The sequence below is a fragment of the Acinonyx jubatus genome, chromosome A3 (genome assembly GCF_027475565.1).
Source record: "Acinonyx jubatus isolate Ajub_Pintada_27869175 chromosome A3, VMU_Ajub_asm_v1.0, whole genome shotgun sequence".
NCBI classification, from domain to species: Eukaryota; Metazoa; Chordata; class Mammalia; order Carnivora; family Felidae; genus Acinonyx; species Acinonyx jubatus.
The window spans coordinates 67,274,553-67,291,539 of record NC_069388.1 but is presented as its reverse complement, the minus strand read 5'-3'; the positions used below and the strand labels follow the sequence as shown (position 1 = coordinate 67,291,539).

Here is a 16,987-nt window from a genome sequence, read left to right as displayed (position 1 = left end):
AAGAAAACGTATGTTATTTTTAGGCATCTTGACTGAAAATTGCTTTGTCCCATCACTGGGCAATGCTTTTATTACTGTTTTTACTGCTGGTAAATTAGATTGCATGTTGTAGAAATTATGCATAACTGCACAGTTTTTAATATTTGCTACTGTAATCATTTCTGTAATTATGATATGGAAGCTAGTGCTGCAAGCTGTTCCTGTAGATGGCTATTTCACTGAGCTCTAATGATGATATCTACTGAAAATTCTCTCTGCAAAGGCCCTGCTAGCAAGTGCCTCCCTGGTGATGTGAGGCAGATAAGCTTTATCAGTTGCTGTTAATGAGCTTGATTTATGATGTTGGTGGTTTAATCTGACAAGTTATTTTGGGTTTTAGACATTTACATTCCAGCCTTTGGTATTTCCTTCCCCATCCCTTAGGGGAAAGAAAGAAACCTGTTAGAATCTAAAACCAACGGGGTAATATTATTCACATACCACATTTTCTTGTAAAAACTCTCTCCTAGGTGCAATGTCAAGTTGTGTAATACATACTAAGAACAAGACACATGAAACTGTTAATTGAATAAAGACAAATTATTAATTGTGGAATGGCTTTATGTTTGCTTTGGGAGTTGCCTAAAATACCACAATTAATAGGTCCATTACCAATTTTCACAAAGTGAGGTGATGCCTTAGCAGCTGTTGCTTCCCTGGTTGAGCTTGTGGTTTATCATTAGGTTATTCTGCCTGATTCATACTGTTGCCAGAAAATGCATATGTACACAGAGTGTACATCCCAAGGGAAACGAAAACCCTAAACTGGCCTTACACATAAATAAGGAGGGCAGTAGCCCATAGTTGTGTGATTTGTGGGGTCTGCAGGAGCATTTGCTCTTCCCCCAAACCCATCCTCCCAACACCAGCCCAAATACCATGATGTCTGGAGTTCTGCCACATGAGCTTTGGAAATAGTTTTGCTCTCTTTATGCTCCTGCTAAAAAATTTTAGCAGTAGGGGAGACTAACAGATGAAGTTTTCACAGGCTTATGTAATATTTTGCCCTCAATGAATTATGTCAACTTGGCCAAAATGGGATGGACTGCCTCCAGCTGTAGTGAATTCTTCTACATTGAGGTGTCAAAACAAGAGTCTAGAGGATGTTGGCAAGCATTCAGGAATTGAATTGATATGAGTCCACTAAATACTATACACTTTTCTTCCAACTCTGAGTTTCTATCATTGCATCAGTCAATGAAACTCTCTGAACCTTTGCCTTACCTATAAAATAGACTACTAGGATTTCTTCATTCTCTTCAAGCTTAATTCAAGTCTTACAGTATGAGAGAATAGGGTAGGCAAATATGTAGAAGACGTGAAAAGAGGAAAAGAGAAAAAAGGATTTTCAAGAATTGGCTTTACTACCTTTATAAAGGAGATGTTGGTTTCATTTTTCTTTGATGGGTAATAATTCACCTGGAGTCATTAGAGCGTGGATGCCTATAGAATCCTCTGAACTCAAAGGATACTTTCCCTGTCATCTGTTAGGTAATATTGGAGAGTGGCATGCTTTATGTCTTTGCCAACATCTGAAAGTCTTTTAAATAAGAAGGAGATAGCATCAGCACAGGGAAGTCACCTCTTAACAAGTCCAACTGAAGTTGGACAAACTTTTCAAACTCTTATCCACCCTTCTTGCTACCTTTTTTCCCCCTAATTCCTCTTTTATCATAATCTGAATAGTGACCGACAACTCAGTTTCTGATCTTTTTTGCTATCTTCTCCACCTAATTTCCTGTTTCCAATTCCTCCTTTATATCTTTCTCTGCATTTCTTTGTACACAGCTCTCTGGTTAAGGAGTAGATTATGACACTAAAATGAAAGCACACAGCATTTTTTCCCCTTGCCAATGATCAAGCCTGAGATTCAACTGAAAAGAGTTAAGGAAATACATTTTTTCAATGGGATGCCATTTCCACAATTCTTCCCCTAGAACACCTTGCTTTCTTTTTATCTTTCTCTACACACAAACTCTTCTTTTTCATTCAGCTTTCTAAAATGCTGATGAGGGCATTGACCCAACTAAAAGCAGAGATAATTGGAGAAATTCATTTGAGCGTTCACCTTCTAATTTTCGTTTGTGAGTACCCTGTTTATTAAGAAGAGCAGCATTCTTCTGACCCTCTTGATTTTGTATCATTGGTAATGTTCCCCCTTGTGTAACTATACTAAAACTAAAAAATGTTTTATGAGTTAGATCACTAACAATGACATCATTGGAACACTGTCACCTAGGTAATAGAATAATTACCATAGCAACAGAGCCTTTATCTTTTAGTAGCTATAAAAATTTGACAGATGGGAGAGATTGATTGAAGATTTAAAGCAGGACATAAATGTAACATTTCTTAGTGGCCAAAGTCATAGTCATATCTTAAAAATTAATATCTTTTAATAAAGATAAATTGAATGTGAGGTATATATATCTCTATTTACTTCCAAAGTTAATTTCACTTTTGAGTAAAAAGAACATTTTATTCTTAGAAAAATTGAGATTAGATTATCAAATACAGGCATACTAATAGAATGTTTAAAAATTATGAAATTTTAAGACAATAGTAGCAAAACTATAGAATGATTGTTCTTACTAAATTGAGTAAACATCTGTACTTCCTGTAACTATGATCTCCATCTTATGAAAAATTCTGTTAAAATATATTTTTGACTTTACAAGTTTCAGTTGACTTAAATCCTCGGTGTGTGTGTGTGTCTGCACATCTGTGCATTTGTGTGTGTGTCTGTGTTTTCCTTTCCTTCATAGTTAAACAACGTGAACTTGATGTGCATTTTTTAGGTGATGCATCACAACCTAGACGATTTGATTTTGTTACCTAAATAAAGAGGAGGTAGGTCAAAAGGCCATTTAGATATTTCTTATTTCTCCACCAAAAAATAAAACCAAATGTGGGTAGTCAACTTAGTTTCTCATTCTTAATTCACTCATCTCTGAGAAAATTATTAGTTAGGGGTGCCTGGGTGGCTCAGTTGGTTAAGCCTCCACCTTTGGCTCAGGTCATGATCTTGTGGTTCCTGGGTTCATGCCCTGCATGGGGCTCTGTGCCAACAGCTTGGAGCCTGTAGCCTGCTTGGGATTTTGTGTCTCCCTCTCTCTCTATGCCCCTCCCCTGCTCACACTTTGTCTCTCTCTGTCTCTCAAAAAGAAACATTAAAAAACTTAAATAAAATTATTATTTAGTAGGAGAAGTGGGCCTAGTTAATTGTCTTATTGAACTTGTTGAAGGTGCCAAAAGTACCAGCAATTTCATTGCCAAAGAAGTATAGGGCATTAGGGGAGAGATTTGAATGAAAAGAGAATGCTTATTTAGTAATGTGTTTCTTGGCCTTTCCAGAAACTGAGGAGTAAGTTCACTAATAAAATCATTTATGCTTTAAAATTATTATTTTTGCTAATAAACATATATGCATATTTTAATATATTTACTTATCAATGAGAGCCTTGGGAAAATAAGCATTAGTATATATTAATCTAACAATACTTATAGACAGCACTAATACTTTTAGGATTTTTCTTTTTTGGCTCCTACCTTACTCACTGAAATTTTTATAATAACTTGAAGATTGATTATTAATATTTTTCATGATGTAAACACAAGACAAGAAGAGAACATAAGTCTAATCGACCATGTCTAATCTACAACAGCCAGAATCTACCACGTGTCTTTGTTTCTGCCCTTAGAACAGAAAGAAGATCCCATTCAAATCCACTATAATAAATTGCTTTGTGGGATAAGGTGGTGTGTGTGTGGGGGGGTGTATTTGTCAGAGATTTTTCTTGAGTTCTCTTGTAGTCTTTACAAACTGAATTATAACTTTTCCATTTGCTCAGGCAAGGAAATTAAGGTTCATTTCATTCATCGGGTACAGAGTTCTCCCATAAGAAGCCATGAGCAGATTGTAAAATTAGTCAGACCTCAAGAGGTTACTCGGGAAATTAAAGTCTTTTACTTCAAGCTGACCTTGATGCAAGGCTATGAAAAGGATAAAACATGGGCTTTAAAGTAATAGAAACATATTGTAATATTTGGACCACAACTTACTATCTGTAAGACCCTGTTCCTTATGCCCATAGTTTCTAGTTAGAAAAATTAGAGAATTAGAGTAATACCTACTTTTAGAGAGAGAGAGAGTGAGCATGCATGTGTATGTGGGGGAGGGGTTAAGGGAGGGGTGATGAGAGGGAAAGAGAGAGAATCTTAAGCAGGCTCCACACTCAGTATGGAGTCCAATGAGAGGCTTGATTCCATGACCCTGGATCATAACCTAAGCCAAAATCAAGAGTCAGATGTTCAACTGAGTGAGCCACCCAGGTGCCCCAAAAATAATACCTACTTAGTAGGATTGTTTGATGATATAATCATTTATAGTGGATGTAAAGTACCTAGTAGAGTGGGTCATAGTGGATTTTCACTAAATATTGACTCCCTTCACTTTGTTTTTATAATTTCACAATATGATGGTTCTAGTTGTGATTAATATTAGAACTGGAGTGAGTTGAACAAGGAAATGATCAATTTAAACCCAGTCTGAAATACACATGCCCAGGGCAGAGGGAAGAAATGGATGGCTAATGAGCTGATACATAGTGACAGAGCCCCTGAGTAAGATATGCAAATGAAATTCCCCCTAAGCTTATTTCATAGATCAATAGGCAATATTGGAATTAGTTTCCTCTTTGTTTCAAGAACCTTTCCTTAGAGAAATTATGGAAGATAAAATAACATTTTCCTGATTGAAGTTGTGGCTATGCCTTTGGCAGAGCTATTGCAAGTCAAGGAAGAGAAAGCACAGGTCCTAAGAACCAGGGTCCCTGATGCAGAGGATTGGGGAGAGGAATTCTCCAGATGAAGGGAAAGAGAAGACCCACTCAGGATACCACTTGTGCATCAGACCTAAAAAGCAACCAGACAAGAAGGAACACAAGGTTGGAAGACTCTAGAGATATGATCCAAAAGAAAAAAGAGAGAGAGAGAGAAGTAGCAGAATATGGAGATAACTTGATGTTTGGCCATATTAACAAAAGTTTCATAAATCTTACCTCTCCAAAATTGATACAATTTTTTGAGAAGACCAGAAAAGTGATATGAGTAAATGGTACTGGGGAATTTGCATAGATTAACTATAAATGTTGAAAATTGATGACTAAAGAAGCATCGATATAAGCTTATTATTTATTTTATTTCAAAGAAATAGCTCTCTGGTTCTTGAAAAAGACATTTTTGGGTTGCAGAGAATTTACAGCTCAAAGGGGTAGGGAGAGAATTTACAGTTGTACCTTTCTAAAGCAATTGCTTTAGAAAAAGGAAGGACAGGGGCCAATACTGAAGAATAAACCTGTCTAAAGTGTAGTCACATTGAGGCTGACTCAGGCACTGAGAATAGAAAGAAGGAGAATTTAATTTTATATGAGGCTAATATGACATTGAAACCAAAACAGAAAAGAACTTACTGAAAAGGAAAATTTAGGCCAATATCACTCATGAATATTGAAGCAAAACTCCTAAACAAAATATTAGGTACTGTATCTAGGAATACATTTTAAAACTATGTTGGTTTTATCCTGGGAATGAAGAGTTGAATTTAGCTTTAAGCATCTTTTAATGTAATTTACCATATAAACAGATTAAAAGAGAAAATACACATGATCATCTCAATATTTGCTATAAAAAAAGCATTCTATAGAATTTAACACCAGTTCATGAGTAGAAAAGAAAAAATTAAAGAAGCTACCAAGAGAAATTTTCTTTTCCTAGTAAAGTATATTTACAAACCCTACAGCAAATCATAATAATCTAAACATTAGAAGCATATCTATCATTGTTAGCAGCACCAAATATAAAAGAATTATAACAATAAGTATAAATAAAGATGCTCATGATTTTTATGGAGAAAATCATAAAACTTTATTGAAAGACATTAAAGATGACCTACATAAAAAAGAAATATCATGTCCATTAATAGTTTCAATATCATAGAAGTAGCAATTCTCATTAAAGTAATCTATATGTTCAATAAAAATCCAAAGAAATCCTGACAGGGATTTTAATGAAATTGAACAAGCTGATTCTAGAATTAATATGAAAAAAATTCGAGAATAACAAGACATTCCTGAAGAAGAACAGAGTAGGAGGACTTGCTTTTTAATAAATCTTATTATAAACCCATTTTAATGAAGAGGGGGTCATTGATAGAAGAGTAGATTAATAAACAAATAGAATAGAAAGCCCAATAACATAAGTCTCACATATATGAAAAATTGACCTATGAAATAAATGGTATCACAGTTAATTGGAGGAAGGATTTTGAAAATTGTTGTAGAATAATATAAGACATACAGGTAAAATAGAATTTGTTCATATAATAACAAGAATGAGTTTAAAGTGATTGTCTAACCTAAATGTGAATGTTAGAATATAACTTAAGGAAATACCTTTGTGAGAAGAATTTCTTCACCAAGACACAGAAAAGATAAAACATAATTAAAAAGTGGTGAGTGTAAGTAGATTAATTATTTTAGGCCACCCAAATACACCATTTAACAAGTTAAAAAAAAAGGTAACCAGTTAGAAGAAGCTATTTGCAAAACCTAATTATCAAATGACTGGAATACAGAATATATGAAATGCTCCTCCAAATAAATGAGAAAAGGACTAAAAAAACTGAAAGATGGTGAAATATATATTTATACTTCCTTATAAAGTTAAACATATGCTTGCCATATTACCATATAATTCCTTGGTATTTACTCAAAACTGAAAACATAAGATCACATTCCAAAAACCTGCAAGTAAATGTTCTTAGAAGCTTTATTTGAAATAGTCCCAAAGCAGAAACAGCATGAATGCCCTCCAATGGGTGAATGGATAAACAAAATGTGGCATATCCATCCCATGGAATACTACTCAACGATTAAGAGGAAAGAACGGTTGATATATGCAACTACTTAGATGGATCTCATTGGCATTAAGTGAATGAAAGAAAAACCAAATGTCAAAAGGTTACATACTATGTAATGCAATTTAGGTAACATTTTCAAAATGGCAGCATTACAGTGATGGAGAAAATATCAATGGTTTCCAGGGGTCAGGGGTTTTGGAAGGATACTAGAACTGCAAAAGACTAGCCCAAGGGAGTTTCTTTAAGCTGATCAGACAGTTCTGGATCCGTATTGCGGTAGTGATTAAACAAATCTATATCTCATAGAATCCTTCACCCTCGCACACATACACATAAATGCATGGGAAAACAAGTAAACTCTGAAGAAGGGGTGCAGTATATTTAGTATGCCATTACCGGTATTATGATTTTGATAATTGTATTATGGTTATGGAATATGTTATCCTTGAAGGAAGCTGAGTGAAGGCTCTAGTGCACGAACTCTGTATATTATATTTTGAGCTTCTGTGTGAATCTGAAATTCTTTCTAAATAAAAAGATAAAGAAAAGAGAACGTAAAAGCCAGCTTGAAATATCTCCTACTGGCCAAATCTGGGATTATTCAAACACCAGAATAAATAATGACAGTAAAAGAATATGTCTTCCAAGAAACAGTAATACAGAATTAAAATTGCAATAGTTTATTAGGGGAAGTACCTAGGAAGGATAAAGAAGAGACAGAGCAGAAGTAGGCAGGGAGAACCCCACATGCAGTGAAAAACTGACTCCTGTGAAGGGGAGATGGAAGGGAGTTGGATGGAAAGTCTCATACTGCAGTGCAGCTCTGAGAAAGTCTTGTCCAGGCTCATGTCCAGCCCAGAAGAAGACTGCATACTTACGAGAATTTAGTACTGGGCATAAACACCCCAACTATAGTACCTATGCCCAGCACTGACCAGGAGCAGCCCTATGGAAGCAAGGCTTTGGCAGAACATACAGCGATCAGGTCTTCAGGGGCAGCAACTGGAAGCTGTCAGACACCCACATTCTCAGAACAGATTCTTGTTAAAGATCTGAATGGTACATTTCTGTGATCACACAAAATAGAACTTACCTAACTAAAATGAGTCCATGAATCCAAACTGAAAAAATTTTATAGGGGCACCTGAGTGGTTTAGTCAGTTAAGCATCCAACTCTTGATTTTGGCTGAGGTCATGATCTCACAGCTCATGTGTTCGAGTTCCGCATCAGGATCTGTGCTGACAGCCCAGAGGCTGCTTGGGACTCTCTATCTCTCCCTCTTTCTCTGCCTCTCCCCTGTTTGTGTGCTTGCTCACACTTTCTCTCTCTCTCTCTCTCTCTCTCTCTCTCTCTCTCTCTCTCTCTCAAAATAAATAAATATTAAAAAAGAGAACTGATTCTTTAAAAAAATTATACATAGATAAATGAAAAAACTCTTTTTTAAATAAAATGCCAATTGATAAATAGAGAAGAAATGCACCACTTGGCCACCATCATAGTAAATACTGATGATTCAAATAGTAAAAACTGATGATTCAGGCAACAATCATCAATGGATGCTAAAATTAATAACTAGAGGTTTGAGGAGGAAAGAGCATATTTATATAGTGCTGTTGGTGGGAATGTAAGTTGGTACAGCCACTATGGAAAACGGTATGGTGGTTCCTCAAGATAATAAAAACAGAATTACTGTACGATCCATCAATCCCACTTCTGGGTATATATTCAAAGGAAATGAAAACAGATTCTTCAAGGGATAACTGAACTCCCATATGTAAATGGAATATTTTTGAGCTATGAGAAAGGACATCCTGCTGTGACAATATGGATGGATCCTAAAGTTATTATGTTAAGTGAAATAAGTCACACAGAGAAAGGCAAATATGCATAATGTCACTTATATGTGGAATCTAAAAAAGCAAAACTCAGAGGAACAGAGACAAGTAGTTACCAGGAGCTGTCAGATGAGGGGGGAAAAGGACACATAGGTCAAAGAGTATGCATTTCAAAAAAAAAAAAAAATTAAGGGGCACCTGGGTGGCTCAGTCGGTTGAGCAGCCAACTTCAGCTCAGGTCATGATCTCACAGCTCGTGAGTATGAGCCCCGCATTGGGCTCTGTGCAGACAGCTTGGAGCCTGGATCCTGCTTCAGATCTGCTTGGGTTTTTTTAATATGAAATTTATTGTCAAATTGGTTTCCATACAACACCCAGTGTTCATTCCCACAGGTGCCCTCCTCAGTACCCCTCACACACCCTCCCCTCCCTCCCACCCCCCATCAACCCGCAGTTTGTTCTCAGTTTTTAAGAGTCTCTTATGTTTTGGCTCCCTCCCTCTCTAACCTTTTTTTTTTTCCTTCCCCTCCCCCATGGTCTTCTGTTAAGTTTCTCAGGATCCACATAAGAGTGAAAACATATGGTATCTGTCTTTCTCTCTATGACTGATTTCACTTAGCATTAACACTCTCCAGTTCCATCCACGTTGCTACGAAAGGCCATATTTCATTCTTTCTCATTGCCACATAGTATTCCATTGTGTATATAAACCACAATTTCTTTATCCATTCTTCATTTGATGGACATTAGGCTCTTTCCATTATTTGGCTATTGTTGAAAGTGCTGCTATAAACATTGGGGTACAAGTGCCCGTATGCATCACCTGCTTCAGATCTGTGTCTACCTCTCTCTCTGCCCCTAACCCACTCGCATTCTGTCTCTGTCTCAAAAGTAAATAAACATTAAAAAAAAGTATGCATTTACAGTTATGATGAGTAAGTTCTGGGGATCTAATGTACAGCATGGTGATTATAGTTAGTAATACTGTATTATATACTTGAAAGTTGCTAAGTGGATTTTAAATGTTCTCACTGCAAAAAAAGAAATGGTAATTATGTCACATGATGCAGGTGTTAGCTAATACCATGGTGGTAATTATTTTGCAATAAATAAGTAAATCAACTCATTGGAAACCTTAACTTACACGATGTTATATGTCAATTATATCTCTGTAGTGCTAGAAGAAAAGAAAAAAATAAATTTTGTGTATTGGGTGATATTTTTTATAATGTACAAAATAATGATAGTATACTTTTGTTTAACATGATCATGATGGGGTGTGTGGGTGGCTCAACTGGTTAAACGTCAACTCTTAATTTTGGCCCAGGTCATGATCTCATAGTTCATGGGTTTGAGCCTTGTGTGGGGCTCTGCACTAACAGCATGGAGCCTGTTTGGGTTTCTCTCTCTCCCTCTCTCTCTGCCCTCACTGCTCGCACTCTCTCTTTTCTCAAAATAGATAAATAAACTTTAAAAAAAATGATCATAATGGGTGAACTACAGGTATTCTACCACTCAGCAATACACATACATTTAAAAAATTATAGTGTTTTATTGCATATCAAGACAGTTCTCTCTTCTGCGCAGATGGTAGTCTATTTAAATAATAATTTGGACTCCTTATTGTCAGTTTCCCAGTACATGTTGAACAAATTAAAATGACTAATAAGAAAAAGGGCAGTTTGGACATCTAATATTAGAGCTATTATAAGGTTAATTACTTTGCACGTATTAAAAAATTTGAAATGGAAAAGTACAGGCTATCTCATAATAGAGGCATACAGTTTAATGCAACACAGAAGTAACAAAAAAAAGTTCGGCAACTAGATAATGAATTTCATATCCTCAGAATCTTTTCATTTCCATATTGGAGATTCCCTCATCCCTATGCATTTCTTTTTTAGAATAACGTATCTAGCAAGCCGATGTTTTCTTTTCCAGTTACTTTCACAATTATAATCACATTTCATGCTCACTAAAGTGCTATTAGTGTCGCAAGGCAAATTTAAGATTTATGATGAAATGAGTGGAAAGGAACTTGTGGCACTATTACTTACTCAACTCTTTTTTTAGGTTATTTTTATGCAGTTATCACAATGAATAAAATGGTTGTAGGCAATATATCAGAAATGAAACCTTGAAATTAACTTAATCAAGCAGGATATTTTACATTACTTGAGCTCCTTGGGATCAGGTGCAGTGAACTTAAACAGAATGGCTCCTAGGAAGCAGAAAATAAAGTTTGAATGATGATACTGACCAATTCTCTATAGCTCTAAGTGCCTAGATGTAAAGGTTTATTGTCATGTGCTCCCTGCCTAACTATTAGGACAGAAATAAATTACTGCATTTTTTTTTTCCAGAAAGCATGATTGACCCTTCACCAGTAAGAAGTAATCCTCTTCTTTGTACTCCCATTGCCCCCTTCTCTGTACTTTTCTTAGAAAACCTATCACTCTCTGATACAATTAGGATCTGATTTTATGTTAGACTTTAAGGTTTTGATGGCAAGTACAGTATCATTGTCTAGTACCTAACACAAGGTCTTGTGAAAAAAAGGCAGATAAGAACAATTACTGTGTAAAACTCTTTACAGGCCATGATAAACTGGCCCCCAAATTATCTCTCAGGCCATTCTGCCATACAGGCTGTATGAATGGAGGAGGACACTCCTAGCCTTCGTCTCCAGTGTTTGTTCCCAGAGGGAAGCACTTGAGTAGTCCACTGCCAGGTCTATGGAAATATCTCATGGATATTCATATACCCTGCCAGGGACTGAAAATAAATCCAGACAACAAACCTGGAGATAATAATAGGGTGATGCATGCTGTGAGACATATCATAACCCAAGTAGAAAAAAAGGTGGGGATGGGAAGAGGCTAATAAAGGGATGATTTCAGTGCATTAACAAGTGAAAAAAATCCTCCCAGGTTCTATGATAATATGGACTGTGAGCTCACCCATGAGACTTCAGAATAGAGGCCTGGGAGTTCAATGGTCTACTAGACAGATTTCACTCTTTCATGGCCTTTTTAAGGAAAAGACAAAAAACTGTGAGTATAATTCCTTGGATAGTGCATAATTTATTGAGGGGTATAACATATCAAGGAAGAAGTGGGGTGGACAGCAGGAATATTTCCTTTGGAAGAGTATAGGATGGTACAATGTGTTATTTATAAAATGTGTTGTCACATGAACAGATACCACATATGAATAAAAATGGCATATAGTCATGATAACTCATTCTCTAAAATGTAAATTGTAGAATTGCCATTGGGAACTTCTGGTTGCAAAATAAGTACTTGTGTTATTTCCTGTTAGTCTTCAATGTTCCACTAAAGGTCAGACATTCTTCATGTACATTAAGGCATAACAGAAATGAGGGCCACTATTTCCTTACATAAACACTTTTTTTTTCCTAGTGGACTGATCTACTCATGCATGTCTACACGTGTCTCTTTTTCCTACAACTGTCTTTGGCCACACTATTCCCCACAACTGGAATGTTCTCTCCTTCCTTGCCTTTAGTTAAACCCATAGTCATTTTCCATAATTGCCAATATCTTAATTTTTGCAGATATATATTTTTTATCTTTAAACATTTTTTACTTGAATACATTCTTTATGTCATGCTTTGGTATTTATCAGTGAAATGTATTCTAAGTTGTAATTCATTGTATTGTATTCCATTGTATTGTAATTTCATTGTCATTTTATAAGGATCTCAAGTGTTTTGAAGGAAATGGATTAGGCCTTCTACTCATATGTACCTCAAGTTTACAACCCCCTTAACTGTCCCGCTAAAGAATTGAAAAACAGGTTATTTCCAACATTTCTTTGCTGAGAGTATTCTCATGAGACCTGGTTGTCAGGAAGTCACTGCCTAACCATAATTTTTTTTTCAATATATGAAATTTATTGTCAAATTGGTTTCCATACAACACCCAGTGCTCATCCCAAAAGGTGCCCTCCTCAATACCCATTACCCACCCTCCCCTCCCTCCCACCCCCCATCAACCCTCAGTCTGTTCTCAGTTTTTAACAGTCTCTTATGCTTTGGCTCTCTCCCACTCTAACCATAATTTTTCACATACATAGTACTCAGCCAGTATCTGATGGCTGCTTAATAGGGAAATTATAGACCTTTGGATGTGGTGATGTTAGGGGCCAGTTACTGCTATCAACAGTTGACAGTAGATTCACCAGGCACATAGGCAAGTGGGTAGCACAGTGTCTGTTTCTCTCCAGCATTGTCTGAGTGTTCACAGCATGCACACACTTAAAACCTTGAGAAAAAGCAAAAATGATAGTATGCTCTTAAGACACTCTTATCTAAATGGGAAATGTAGTTATTTTATACATGTGTATTTTTTCACGTAGAAAAAAAGCTGCTGAGGAAAACCTAAGGAAGTTCCAAAAAATTTGGTGAATAGGTCTTTAGGGTTAGTGTAGGTTTTACTGAATCTTGGTTATTATCTAAGTAATCTATTCTTTTCTCTATTAAGTTGAATTCACACTGTGTGCCAGGTATTGAACTAAATATAAATGCAATTAAAGTTTGGAGGTAAGCTGGCAAAATTAAATGATGTTTGTATAATATGTAAACAATGTGGATATTTGGCGAGTTTCTTCTCTCTAAGTCTCTGTTTCCTTGTAAAATGGAAATATGCCAGTAATTGGCTCATATGATTAATTTGAGCATGCAACAAACTAATCTAAATACTGTTTTTAATAATGTGTGTGGTGTTTATAAGTACTTAATAACACATTTACTTTTATTATTACTATTGTTCTTACCATTGACTTATACTTTGTTACTATTATTGTGATTATCATTAACTCGGACTTTCTATAGATATATGAAATCCTCTAAATCCCAAATACTAGTGGGGCCATATTACAAAAATGAAGTGATGAAATGAGTTGATTATTGGCCTTTCAGCAGTTTTAGCTACAGTCTTAGAATCTATGTTAGATATGCACAAATTCAATTACATTAGCTATAACGGATATTGTTCTGGCTATGTGGAAATAAATAAAAACTAAACAAATGAGAAAAGCCAAAGTTGTTAATTCAGAGTTTGCTATAGCAAGGGAGTCAGCCACCATCACTTATGTTTTGGCAGAGACTCAAAGGCAGGCAGAGAGACAGCAAAGTTTTATGGTGATAAAATAGGAAGGCTTCATGTATGCCTTGATTGGAGGTTGTTGCAATTGGGGATGCTGTGAGTCTACTAACTAGAAACAGGGCATTCTATGTGATTGGTTATGTACATGCTTGGCTTTCTCTGGATGGTTCTCAGCTTGCAGTTGGAATAAATATTTGGAAAGCTGTCAAATCATAGCCTTTTGGGGTCGATTGTTGCAGGGGTTATTATTTGGCTTCCTGGATTGCTACTCAAGATAGTACTGTGACTTCCTATAGATCTCCTTTATAGCAAGCTAGCTTCCTAGTCTGGTTATTGTAGATAATAGGTTGGCTTCCTGGACAGCTTGCTACAAGTTGTGGGTCAGGGTTCTATTTTTATATATGGTCTCATTGTCTATTTGCAGATTTCATCTCTCAGTTAGAAGCATAGTGTCCAGAGCTAGAGTACAAACCTTACTAATATGTGACCTTAGGCAAACTGGTAAACCTCTGTGCCTCAGTTCTCTAACTTGCCAAATGGAATTAGAAGAGTTGTTAATATATGAGGTTATTTTAGTAATTAAATGAGATAAACCCCTTAAAACTGCCTAGCACCATGTTAGATTTTATTCCATTATATAGTCGATAGAAGAACATCTACTGGATGTGATTCATAGGATATTACATTTCTTCAACTGTCTCTTAAATTTCAATAATATCATTTTGCATCAATACAAGCTCTACTTTCACTTAAGGTACAGTATTATCTCAAGTAAATTCCCAGTAAAGAGAAAATATGTTTCCTTGGAAGCTATGTAGATTGTCAATTCACTATTTTCCCCCGGGACCTAGCAGTGCACTCTAATGCATGGAGCATATTTCAGTAACCCTGCCATACTGGCAATACAACTTCTTTTGCTAAAGAAATACTTGTGGACATGATGTGTGCAGAGGCCTTAAATGTATTTGCACAATTTTGACTTCATATCTTGTGGTCATCTGATTGTCATGAGAAGTGCATGTCCCTGAAAGCTACCATCCCAGAGTAAGTTAGGTGAAGCAGATCTAAACCCTCCCAGAATGCAGAGCCAAGTCCAGTCTACCCTGAAGCAAAACACCTCAGCTGATCCTCAGATTTGTAAGAAAAATGAATGCTCACTATTATAAGCCAATGAGTTCAGGGAGTAGTTTGTTATATAGCATTACTGGAACAGTAACAGCCTAACAGAGAGGAATAAGAGGTTAAATCTTTCACAATTTTATCATTACTGGATAAAATGAGCCCTCTATCTCTTTAATGAAGGGGAGTCTTAAGGAATTGAGACAGAAAACAGTAATGTTTTGATAAGGCACAAGTGATTGGAAAAGTTGGGGCTCATGAGGCACTGCCAGAATGAACTATTGCTAGTTGAAGCTAATAGAGTATGGAGTAGTTTGAGGGCATTAGGTGCACATAGGGAGGAGTCACACTGAGGGAGGGTTTGAGCAGAGAATACAGGGGAGTGAGTGAGTGTATATTTTATTTACTTCATTGTTCTGAATAGGTAAAATGAAAGAGTTAATTTATCTCCCCAAAATGAGTATTTCCTAACAGCAGGAAGAAACCTATACTGAGGGGAAAAAATGAGTAATAGTCAGTCAGAAAAACATAAACTTTCAAAAAAATTCTCCAATAATTTAATGGAAGAAAGTCAAGCAGTTGATTCCTGCTGGTCATCAGTGTTTCACGTTTGTGTACACAAAAGCATAGTCTTTAGAAATAGTGTACATATTTGAACTACTTTTGTAGTTCCAGCATCAGAATACATTTTAATTCCATGAAACTCCTGATGAGTTTGTTTAGAATAACAACTCTTATAGGAGATTCTGTCAGCTTTGTGCATCTAACTCCTTCTTATATTTCTGTGTCACATGTAGGTAAAGCTTCTGAGTGAAACATCAGAATTTATGCAGGCAGAAACAGTGTTTTCTTGGCAATGCACGACCACTGCCATATGCTCCAAACCAGGCAAGGTGTGCAGAATTACTCATAATAATCTTTATTCATCAGAATTCTCTGGATTTCAGGTGGTGGTCACATTTACCCAGTGGGTGGGCCTGGCTGTACTCCCACCAATCCGAATGCAGTATATTTCTCTTCATCATTTTTATTTGGCAAAGCATTAGGCTCAATGAGTTCACTGTCAGCACACTGCAGGGCTTAACCTAAAATTTGCATAGTTCTCCTACTTCAGACAAAGGAACATTAATAAAAGTGAGAAAATGAAAAGGTATATGCAATAAGGATTAGTCATAATTACAACAAAGTGAATTCATTGTCAGAAAGAAATCAAATGCTTTCCATCCAAATAATGGATGGAAACAGAAATACCATCACCAAAAGTGCACCAAAAAATCTTCCATGCCTATATTAACCTCCCCTTAGCTTACCATTTCTTTTTTCATATATCTTCAGTGATTCTTTGGAAAAGAAATGATAAACAAATCTATTTTATAGTCCTAATGACAGATAACAGCTGGATTAAATGTTCTTAGGTGAAACGTTGGGGCAGAACAGACTTTCCTAGCTTATTTTCAGTTAGTTCAAGAGGTGGCTGCCCACACTTACTGTCATCCCTGAGTACTATCCATAAGCATAATCTTTTATGATTTTCTTATAAGCCAATGGCAAGAGTACATAAAATCTGAACCTCAGATTTAGGTATTTTAAGCAAGGCCGCCTGATAATATTGAGCAAACTTTCTCCCATTACCTCCATCACTGTATGTATATATACATACAGACACACACACACACACACACACACACACACACACACGGATCAGGTAAGCCAGAAGTACAGGTGCATATATTCTATAGTCAGGGATACACCGGTCATCGGTTCCTGTCACTACTACCTTGCATGATTAACCTGTAATTGATACTCTTCTTCTGTATATTCTATACTTTCAAAAGACTGTAATCCTGGTAGTGGGATTCTATGCTAGTTTTATTTTCTTTTTCATTGTTTTTTTTTTCTCTGTTGCCTGGTTTATTTTTACAAGGATATATTTACAAATAAACAA

The 16,987-nt window shown here is 36.1% G+C and overlaps 1 long non-coding RNA gene across 3 annotated transcripts in view; it reads right to left on the bottom strand.

The window, feature by feature from the left end:
• Positions 1–13,092, bottom strand: part of LOC113603305 (uncharacterized) — a 57,224-nt gene extending 44,132 nt beyond the window's left edge. For 2 of the 3 annotated variants that reach the window (XR_003424887.2, XR_008289303.1), the window contains exons 1-3: positions 12,938–13,092; positions 11,755–11,822; positions 10,970–11,015 (exon numbers count right to left, since the gene is read on the bottom strand). This is a non-coding gene — a long non-coding RNA (uncharacterized LOC113603305). The remainder of the gene's footprint in view (positions 1–10,969; positions 11,016–11,754; positions 11,823–12,937) is intronic. The other variant, XR_003424889.2, reaches the window with a different exon arrangement.
• Between the last annotated feature and the right edge of the window lie 3,895 nt (positions 13,093–16,987).